The following is a 7,422-nucleotide window of genomic DNA, read 5'->3' on the forward strand; positions in this document are numbered from 1 at the left end:
CACCCCAACCGTTGCAGAAACATGACCTGCATTCTAAGTCTTGTGCCACTCTGCCTTCTGCTGCCAAGCAAAATGTTCTGAACAGAGACTGAGTATAATTGTTCTTCAATGCAAAAGGGTGGGGAACAAATACAAATAAATAAATACTAAACTTTGTCCTGCGTATCTTACCTTTATGCCATGAAATGCAACTGCTTAAGGTCTAAGCTACATGTGATGATGGTGTTTTGAGATTGGAATTCAAGACAAATGACTTCCCCTCCCCACGTCGTTTATTTGACCAAAAAAATCCTTCTCGCAGGCTGTTTGAAGTCCTGGTGAGGAAAAATAACATAGGCACAGAGTCAGTCCTTTTTCCTTACAAGGGCTAAAAAAAGCTTAGGAGGCCATTTTTGTAGCAGGAAATGACATGGAAGAAGAGTTTTAAATACAGCTTTTCTATGCCACATCCCACATCATAGGATGGGTCCCTATCACCCAGGCTGCTAATGTGGTTAGTGTAGGCCAGGGGTCTTCAAACTACGGCCCTCCAGATGTTCATAGACTACAATTCCCATAAGCCCTACCACTTGGCCATGCTGGCAGGGGTTGATGGGAATTGTAGTCCATGACATCTGGAGGGCCATAGTTTGAAGACCCCTGGTGTAGGCCTATGATTTGGGAGACCTAGATTCACATCCCCACACTGCCATGGAAAATCACTGGGTGACCTTGGCCACTCATCTTCGCTCAGCATAACCTACCTCACAAAGTTGTTGTTGTGAGGATAAAATGGAAAAGTAGAAGATGATGTTCTCAGCCTCTCTGAGTCCCCATTGGGAATAAAGGCAAAACACATAAATAGAGTTTCATGTAGTTTGGTCTTGAGGCCATTTTACAATCCCTGCCCGCAGCCTCTGAGGTAAGCCAAATGCTTTGGTGGGAAAGCTCCAATTCGAGGCCCTGCTGCTTGCTGGAGCAGTAGGAGACAAACGTGGGTGAATCAATGTCGCATCAGCACTGCACCATCATTTCTGACACGAACCTGAAAGTGATGTTGGCACGATGCTGAAGGATTCACCAGAAATGCCATGGTTTCCAGGTCATGCCAGAAGTGATATAATGGTGTTGGTGCAATACCTTTTGTTGCAATTTGGCATCCCTGCATCTCCTAGGGGATACCAGTGCTGGGGCAGTGTCAGTGCTGCATTTACCAACAGGCTTGGCAGGCTGAAGCCAAGGGATTCAAAATCTAGGAGGCCTCTGGCCAAGGTATATAATATTGTTGACTGTCATAGGCCTTTCTTATACATGCTGTCATAATGCACTATCATCTCTAAACAGTCCTTCAGTCATTTTCCTTGCACTCCATTTTGGAATAACACTGTCTTGCCAATAATTCAGCACTAGCATTGACTTCTGTATTTTATAGGTCAATTGACTGCAACAATAAATATATGATGTAAAGATAAAATAATGATTTCTGTATTGATTTTGTCTTTCAAGAACTTCATTGAAGCGGATTCCCATTTTGGGACCCCATTTTGTGAACTCCCATCTTTCCCATTTTGTGGACCCCATCTTTCTCATGAGGATGGGGGATTGGGAAGGGCCTCACAAGTGGAATAGGGCCTCTTAATCTAAATTTGGCACTGGGCAGTAGCCTCATGCTGAGGAACTCAGTTTGGATTCCTTCTGGGTGCCCCCATGAAGTTGAGCATATCCATGATAGTACCCCGGACTCCTTAGATGGATGGAAGAGAAATGTGGAAATAGTTCAGTTTCAACCATGATCAGTTCTATTTCTTCTCACTTCTCATCCCAAGCGGTTCTTCACTACTTCTGCAACCCTGTTTTTTGCTCAAGGAACAGCAGCTTCCTTAGCCCATCTCCACCAAACAAAATCCAGTCTCATTTACATTTGTACAGTAGGTAAGCAAAACTGAAGACCCACTGATTGGAAGTGGGAAAAGAAACATTTTTCCCTCACCAGGAATCTTAAGCAAATGAAGCATTGTTGGGTATGTTTTTCATGTTTATATCACAGAGCAATTTGGAAACAGCTGGTAGGACATTGTTAAACCTTAGGCCACTTCATTAGGCACATTGTTAAACCTTAGGCCACTTCATTAAGCATTCCACATTTGCAGGACAAGTTGAAAAAGCACACGGTTACTAAATTTTGCAGTAATATTTGTGTGTAGGCAGACTCAGATTGTCCACGTTACATCCAGAAGTTAGTGATTGCTACTGCATTTGGTAGTAGAGAACTACTGGAATTTGGGTAAGGGCTGCATCAAACTGTTGAATGTTTGACACATTAAATGTGATTTGGGCTGGAAACAGCATATCATCTGAATTTATATTACATAGCACACAGTAGACTGGACATACATTTTTTTCCCTGCTTGTGCACATGGTAAAAGACACACAGGACAGTTCATATGTAAGGTTGCCAAATGACCTTAAAAAATGGTGAGGCATGTTGATGAAAGGAGTAGAACAGCACTAGAAAGTGGACTGGAGTGTTGTGTGGTGCCACAAACCAGCCTTATGGAGCTATCTATCCAACTAGGACACTTCTTTCTCAAGTTTACACAACTTTCCCCCTTCCATTTGTAACCTTACAACAATTCTGTGAAATAGGTTTGACTGAGAAATGTCACTGAAATCAAGTTCGGCCAGTGAGACTAACGCCAGAAATGGGATTTGAACCCATGGTCTCTTGGCTCTCTTGGCACTGTTCTGTCCACTACACCACAATGAGAAGAGATTCCAGAAAAGGTCTTCGCTACTTCTCCCCTGCTCTTGCTAATGATTCTTTCTTGTTGACAGGCACAGACATCCATGAAAGAACCATTTTATTCTCACAATGACACACATAATATACCTCAATGAAGAGGTTCCTGTCCATTCAGTCTGTAAGATTTCACTCCCACTGTTGCAGTTTGCATTTTATTTGAGGGGTAATAATGAGTAGAAATAAAAAAGCAGATTTATGCACAGGTTTCTTACTGCCATCTAGAGCTGAAAGGCTGCTTTAACTATTTGATCCTCATTTTACTCACATTTCAAAAAATTAGAAAATGAGTAACTTTTCAAAATTAGGGTTTGGCTAAATCTGCATTTTGTTTTCAGTTTGTTGGTTGTTGTTGTTGTTTTAAGGCAAAATCAGTCACCGGAGGGGATTTCAGACCTAAGCTATGGTGCTGAGTAATTATACACCATTTTCTCAATGATCTGTCCCACTAAACTGCTAGGGAGGGAAACTTCTAAGTATCCACCACATTCCTGTATGTGCTCCCAGCAGGTCAACTAAGATCAGAAAAATGATGCAATGGTTAATACTCCTTCTACAATTCTGATCCAACTCCCTACCAACTGCTATCCTAAGCCAATTATATCCTTCTAAATCCTTTAGGCTTAGAAGGGTGCAACTCCACTTAGGATGACACAGTCAGCCTGCTTGTTAAAAAAAATATAAAAAGCTATTGGAAGAGCTTAATCCTCAATCTAAACTCACCAGTAGCCACAAGTCATGCCATTCAATAGGACAACTGCCATTGTGACAGTTAAGTTTCACTCACAGGTGAAAGATAATCCTATTTTTGCCGTATAAATGGGTCTGCCTAGAGTAGGGCTTCCCAAACTTTGTTGCAATGGAAGAAGAGGAAGCTGCTTGGAGTCTCCATTGGGGAGAGGAGAAGAAAGGAATAGAGAGCCAGTGTGGTGTAGAATGGTTAACAGCAGGTGGACTCTAATATGGAGAACTGGGTTTGATTCTCCACTCCACTCCACATGAGCAGCAGAGTCTTATCTGATGAACTAGATTTGTTTCCCCCACTCCTACATTCCTGATGGGTGACCTTGAGCTAGTCCAGGGGTAGGGAACCTGCGGCTCTCCAGATGTTCAGGAACTACAATTCCCATCAGCCTCTGTCAGCATGGCCAATTGGCCATGCTGGTAGGGGCTGATGGGAATTGTAGTTCCTGAACATCTGGAGAGCCGCAGGTTCCCTACCCCTGCTTTAAACAGACCAAAGGAGATTCTGTGTGTACCAGGGAGCTGCCCTACACCATTCTGAAGACCCAGTTTAACTCCACCTATCCCCATATACTGGTTGTTGGCAGAGAAGGGAGACATAAGAGAACAGGCTCGATGCAAACAGTACTTTGAAACGCCTGAAGAGTTGAGGAGCGCAGGTCAGAGAGGACAGACCTAACCGCTCACCTCCCACGAACATCATTGTACTAACATAAACATCAGAAAAGGGCTCCAAGGAGAAAAATCAAAATTCTCTCTGCTGTTGAGTGCATGTACAATAAATGTCACCAGGACAATAGAACGTCTGCGATAAATCTTTACGCTGGCTGAGTTTATATGGCTGCACACACGAAGCTGCTTTTTACTGAGCTAGACCCTTGATCTATCAAATTCAGTATTAGCGTTCTGGCAATGGCTCTGCCTTTTTAATTGGCGATGCTGGGGATTGAACCTGGGACCTTCTGAACAATCTATGGCCCTTCCCCATAGATATATAGCAGTCAGCATAAGTTAAATAGGCAAGCTCCTGTCACAGGGTGCGCCCACGCATCCCTGGATGCTACTCTACAGCTGTGTTGCATTATTGTACATTCACCTCCTGGAGCATCTTGACTGCCTACAATCCACAAGTCAGTGATTGCTATAGTACAACTGTAATACTACAGCCAGTGGCGTATGGATGCAGCCACAGACAAGACGTGGGATACTTTTATCACGTTGGTTTCCTCGGTTAAATTCTTTCGCAAACTTCTATTGCTAATTCTATCAGCATTAAACCACCGCCATTTCTGTTGGCTTTGCTTCCATGTAGAAATTGTGGCTATTCCACATTTTCTGCATCCTCTGAATGAGGGAACATGGAGGATATTGCCTTCAAAAGGGACATGATCCAACTCTTTCTGCTCAGGAGGGCATGTACCACTTGACTCTGGAACCATCCCCTTTACATTCTCTATTAGGGATATTCAAAAGGTCCTACCCTCCACTTTCCACTGTAACCTTTGGTAATTTCTTCTGCATTATGAACACAGGCTGCACTATTTATATAAGGATGCAAGGATCATTGCTGATGCATATGATATATGGACAACATGCACTGCTAATTTATTAATGGGGGAAAGCACTGAAAAACATATATATCTTATGGGGGGGATTTCATGTCAGGAAGCAACCTGTCATATGACAATAAAGAATCACAGAATTAATTCACGCAAATGCAAAATTAAAATGGGTATTTGAGAGCTGTAAAAACAGGCAAGAAAAGTTTGACATAATCCATACTCATGGGGACAGAACAGCAGTACGTGACTTCATCTTCTAGTAGTAATTTAACACCAAGCTAGAGCAGGTGAATCAAGTTTACCTCAACTGGGGCAGGTATCAATGTAACTGTAAACCAGTAATACAACACCAGTATGAATACACTGTCATGTTCCAGAGCTGGAGGTGACACATTTGACCTCCCCACCACAAAAAAACCTGTTCTTTGTCTCCTTAAAGCTGGCTGACAGACTATTCCCCACCCCCATCTGTGGATTTTGCAGGATGCAGGAATGAGAACCATCCAGCTTGTGAATCCCCACATACACTAAGGAGAATGATGATGATGAAGAAGAAGAAGAAGAAGAAGAGGAAGAGGAAGAGGAGGAGTTTGGATTTATATCCCACCTTTCTCTCCTGTAAAGAGACTCACGGTGGCTTACAAGCTCCTTTCCCTTCCTCTCCCCACAACAGACCCTTTGTGAGGCTGTGTGTGTGTCCAGAAGTAGTTTGCCATTGCCTGCTTCTGCCTGGGCTGAGAGAGTTCTGAGAGAACTGTGACTGGCCCAAGAACACCCAGCAGGCTTCATGAGGAGGTGCAGAGAATCGAACCCAGTTCTCCAGGTCAAAGTCTGTTACTCTTAACTACTTCACCACACTGTCTCCCCTCTGGAAAGGAAATGACAGAGCTGTCACTTCTCCTGTGACTTCTCCCACCCGGCTGCATTCAGTTTTCCTCCCTCTCAGCATCTGGGTTATGATCATGTATCTAGAGGCCTTGACTACATCAACCGAATCTATGTGCCATCCAAAAGTAAAAGAAGGGGACACTTTAGCACTTGGAATCACAGTGAAATTCATGAGCACGTGTTTGTTTACTTCATTTACACTCTGCCTCTTCACTCCAATGGAGACCCAAACCAGCTGGCGTCATTCTCTTCTAATTCATTTTACATCATTGTTTTCTCCTCCATATTTACTCCCACAGCAACCCTGCAAAGTAGATTGGGCTGAAAGTGGTCGAAGTCACCCAGCAAGCTTCCAAGGCATAGTGGGGATATAACCCTGGGTCACCTAGATCCTACTTCACTACTATAACTGCCACACCACAATGGCTATCCCACTGCATCTGTCCAAGGCTCATACCCAATTCATGCTCTCTACAACAGCCTGTGTTAACTGGCTCTTAAAGTAGTCTCTGAATTCTACTTAGCTTTCTCATCCCTTTTCTGAAAAGTTGCTAAGAAACGCTTCCTGCAAGCTGGATGTACCCTGCTTTCAATGGCTTTTCAGCAAGAAGACTGAATATTCGACTCCTCTCTCCAAACTCTTTCACAGCACCAAAGCCCAGCCGGAAAAAAATTTAACCCTGTCCTGCCCTGCTTTGTCACACTCTTGCAAAATGGATGGAAAGACTTGTCTTACCCAGTTCTGTGGGTTTTCTCTCTCCATGTTCCCCACTGATTTAACATGGAAAATGTCTAAAATTAGAGCTCATGCAGAAAAAAATGTTATCCTGGCCACTCTCATTTAAAAATAAAAATAAAGAAGTGATGTCATCAAATCTTGATGCTTTATATTTTGATGCTCCATCCTTGTTTTTATGTATTTTTTGTTTTTAAAATAAGTCAGTTTGGAAGATTAGCTTCCTATAATATCACTGAACCACTCACTCATACTTTGAAACACATCTCTTATGGTATTGAGCAATAAAAAAGGGACAAGAGGAGAGGAAAAAAAGAACTAACAAGAAGAAAAAAAGGGGATTTTCTCAAAACTAGTGTAGGTCTAAAATCCAGACCCTTCCAGTCCACCTGTCAAATTAAAGGCCCCCAATACCTGGGAAGGTGAGAGCTAAGAAAAACTTGCTCTGCAGTTGGCAAAGTAGCCCCTGTCAGCAATGTGTAGTTGGAGGAGCAGTGTAAGTCTCTTGCCTTGAAAACCCCAGTGGATTGCTGTAAAATGGCTGCGCCTTGATGGCAATTTACACACCTACAATTGCATTGCTCTTTCTTGACCCAAATGATGATTACTTTAGCTCTCTGCTTAAGAAGCTTATCCTCTTGCTTGCAATAGCACTTGACCTGTAAGCAGTGCCAAAATACCTACACAGATAATCAGGCTGGGGAATGCTGCAT

The sequence above is a fragment of the Sphaerodactylus townsendi genome, linkage group LG12, assembly GCF_021028975.2.
Source record: "Sphaerodactylus townsendi isolate TG3544 linkage group LG12, MPM_Stown_v2.3, whole genome shotgun sequence".
Lineage (NCBI taxonomy): Eukaryota > Metazoa > Chordata > Lepidosauria > Squamata > Sphaerodactylidae > Sphaerodactylus > Sphaerodactylus townsendi.